The sequence below is a fragment of the Colias eurytheme genome, chromosome 32 (assembly GCF_061535395.1).
Source record: "Colias eurytheme isolate Ceu_HAF_F1 chromosome 32, ilColEury1 Martin Lab GWU primary, whole genome shotgun sequence".
NCBI lineage: Eukaryota > Metazoa > Arthropoda > Insecta > Lepidoptera > Pieridae > Colias > Colias eurytheme.
The window spans coordinates 5,184,917-5,188,834 of NC_143011.1; the positions used below are offsets into that span (position 1 = coordinate 5,184,917).

The 3,918-nt window shown below is 45.4% G+C and overlaps 1 pseudogene; it reads left to right on the forward strand.

The window, feature by feature from the left end:
* The first annotated feature begins 331 nt into the window (after positions 1-331).
* On the forward strand, positions 332-1,477 carry LOC149895221 (uncharacterized; annotated as a pseudogene).
* Positions 1,478-3,918: the final 2,441 nt, after the last annotated feature.

The following is a 3,918-nucleotide window of genomic DNA, read 5'->3' on the forward strand; positions in this document are numbered from 1 at the left end:
TTTAAATTAATATAATATAATGCAGTCTTAATTACCAGGAACAGATCTTTGTTACTGCAATGTGAGATAAACAATGTTATATTTAAATAATCTATACTAATATTATAAAACTGAAGAGTTTGTTTGAACGCGCTAATCTCGGAAACTACTGGTCCGATTTGAAAAATTATTTCGGTGTTAGATAGCTCATTTATCGAGGAAGGCTATAGGTTATATATCATCACTCTACGACCAACAGGAGTGGAGTCACGGCCACGGGGCTGAAACCGCGTGGAGCAGCTAGTACTGAAATAATTAATATTTTTTATTGTCGAAGTTATCGCTCGCAACAATGAGCGCTAGGCTTGTGCCTAATGAAGTCCTGGCATTCCTGCAGTATCAGCTGGATGTCATGGATGAAGTTAGCATAGAGCAAATTTGCACGAGCAATTTTACGGAAGGAGAGATACGTGACGCCAAATCACTACTCTTTTTGCCATTGAATATGGCCGACCAGATGCCGTCTCGCAGGAGGGACGAGAAGGGAGAGAGGAGTCTACGGGACATCATCAAGGTGTTCAAGAAGACCGATCCGGACGACGTGCCGACTTTCGTGGCGAAGGATTTGCGTAAGCTGCCTCCCGTCACATTCGACCACGTCGACGTCACCCGCCTTCTTAAGGACATCACTTCATTAAGGACGGCCCTAAAGGAGATGGAGTTTAAATTTGGAGCTTCCCAATCCACCATCAACGATCTGCGTAATGAGGTCGTCGCCCTGCGCGATTCAATTTCATTATGTAGGTCAGCGGAGGTTTCAAATGTGAACACGCGTCGTGGAGCGCAACGTGAGACTTTTGAGTCAGCGAATTTGACGACGCCGCCGGCCGTCGACCGCGTCACGCCGCGCCCCGCCTGACCCGCGCCTCCCCCGGAGAGCCCGCCTCGTGTAGCCAACCCGACACCGGCTGGCTACGCGGCCGCTGCCGCCAAGCCTCCCGTAAAGCGGCAAGAAATCACCCGAGATGGAGATCCCGTTAAGCACAGGGACTCCCCGCGCCGTGCGGCACCCTTGTCGAGCGTGAATAGACATCCACTCGATGAGGAGGGCTTTACAAAGGTAGAGAAAAGGAAGAAGAAAAAGAAGCCCTCCTCCAACAAGTGTGGTACCGCCCCGACCGGTAACAACCACCTGCTGCGGCCCGCCATACCGACGACGCAGCTGTACGTGTCCCGCCTGCACCACTCCACCCAAGCTTCTGATGTAGTGGAGTATGTGCGGGTGAAGACCAAGTTTATCGTGAGGGTCCAGCGCCTGGAGCCGCGCAATAATTTGAACTTTAATTCATTTGTTGTGCGTGTACCGAGCGAGCAGCTGTCGACCTTCATGAGCGAGGAGTTCTGGCCCCGTGGTGTCGTGTTCCGGCGGTTTCGCGGGCGGCTTCGCAACACCCAGCCGAAGCCCATTCAGCGCAATATGACACTGCCAGTGCCGTGAATTGTGTATAGTGTAGTGCTTAATAGTTTTAGTTATAAAATATTATATGTATGTTAGTCTGTAAGGTATTTATTCTATGGGTCTGTACAATTTATTGTCTGTTACCTGAAATAAATGTTATAAATAAAAAAAAATAAATAAATAAATATCCCTTGAGGCAGACTGATAGTCTTTCTTCAGCGGAAATAGCCAATCTATAATTGGTATTTTGTTTTCGAATATGTGGCCTGAGAATTTCCAACAAACTTTCAAATTTGTCCTAAGGAGCGCTGGTGCAGTGAACTCCCATAAATAATTATAGTATAAAGTTATACCTGCTCATTCATTTATTAATTGATATCACTATTTAAAATCTATCGTAAAAACTCCAATATTAATATGAATAAAATTTGAAACCTTATAAATAAAAATACATCATTAAGTACATACACAGTACACTCTTGTTCATTTCTTATGTAACGCGCGAAACGGAGCTTACGGAGCGCTCTCGATTGCGCTCCTATGAAACAAGATTCAGTACATTGCCCAAATACGAAATCCAATAAGAGTGAAAGAGAAATTTCGCAACAGTCCTGCACGTGAAACAAAAGATTTACTATGGAAAAATAGCAATTTTTGGAGCGCCGCTCACACGCGACGTTGCCGACGCGACGCGGCCGCATCGCATGACAGCAGCAATTGCGCGCGACGTTGCACTCCTATATTAGAAACAAACACTATGAGTACGCTCGATAATCATTGAATTTGTTTTGAAATAGCCTGTACTTTATAATTTTTAGTGTTTAAATATTTTATAATGTGGTGCTCATTATTTTTTTGTAATAAATTATCCCGCTTACGCTATTGTATTTTCGTTGTTTTATTTCAAGTGAACACCCATACAATTTTGTCACGAGCCGCCTCTGGTCATAATGAATTTAATCTTTCCCTCGAGTGGGCTCGAGAAGGCGTGCGGATTCCCGCGACTGCTCGAGAAGTCGCTGGAATGCTCGAGAAGTCGTGGGTCTCCGTGACTCCGCGCTTCACTGCCCTTCGCCGCTCTTTCGGTGTGAGTTGACCCTTAAGCTATAAATTGATAAGAAGCTCGCTTCTCCTTAGATAGCAAATGATTGGAATATACTCACCAAAATTTTGCGTTATATACTTAGCCACACAACTACTATTTTAATTTCACTTAAACGAAACACAATGAAAAGTTTATAAAGTATTATTGAGGGTAATTTAAAAGTGTTATGAACTAATTCGTTTGAAGAGTCAAACTGCCATTTTCAGAAAGCAAACGGTTAAGGACGCGTGAGAATCACTATCCCACTTCTGAATTTAGGAACAAATATAATCAAAACTCGTTAATTTAATTTAACATTAAGTAATATCATTTACAAAATAATGAAATAATTTCACACTATTTTTTTAAACTCACTTTAACTAACTTAATTGTAATTAAAAAAAACTTATATAATGCAAAGGAAAATAATAAGGCAGTTGACTCCACAAACGGGCAGAGTTGTAGTGTGTCAATTGACTCGCGGCGAATGCCGCGCGCCACGAATGAGCGCGCCAGCGCTTTTATTTGCAATCCGCCACCACTTCGTGAGGGTACGTTTTCAGGAAACTATGAACTTCAGGATTTTTTTAACGTCATACTTAGGTAAGTAAGTACACATAAATAAGTCCTGTGTACTCGGTCAAAAAGGTCTGAGTACATTTTTTCCCTCAGTTGTAAAGGGCTAAGCGACAAAACGGCCTGTCGTGTGCCAAACGTGTCACTTAACGCAAACAAGATGGCGCCACTTTCATAACAAAAAGTTTAAATGCCACTATAGGATTTTTTTATACTATTCTTATATATTGTACAGGTAAATACAGTAGGTCGGGTCGTTTTTTTTTTTCTCTGAATTATGAAATTTTAAAAATTGCGATTGCGATTCCAGATGTAAATAAGTACATCCTGCAATCATGCCGCCGCCGAGCGTGCCGCCGCTGCCGCAGCGACGTGCGACTCGTCCGCGCGCACTGGGCCGCAGGGTCTATAGCCGGTCGGTTGCCGCACTTGAAATGGGCCTGGACGCCATTGCCGCTTCCGGCCAGGCCGCAATTGTGGCCCGTTCAACGGCAGCTGGCCGGCTCCCTGTGTTGGTGTCGGAACCCCAGTCAGGAGCCGGCGATGAATCGTTCCTGGCGAGTCCACTGACGTTGTCGCCGGCCCAATCCACCGAATCCGTATCCTCAATTGCTCGTCAACAGGCCCCGGCATTCGCCGCCACGCCAACGCCGGGCACTTTAAAACGCGCCGCACAGGCACCTCTACCACGTACTCCGCGCTTTCCCGCCCCCTTACCGGGTATTCCCGTGGGACGCTTTCCCTCCCCTCCCCATAGAGTAGGAGAGAAAACTCTCACAGCGTCCCCGCCTCCTCCTCTGAACATGCCGACGATGTCACC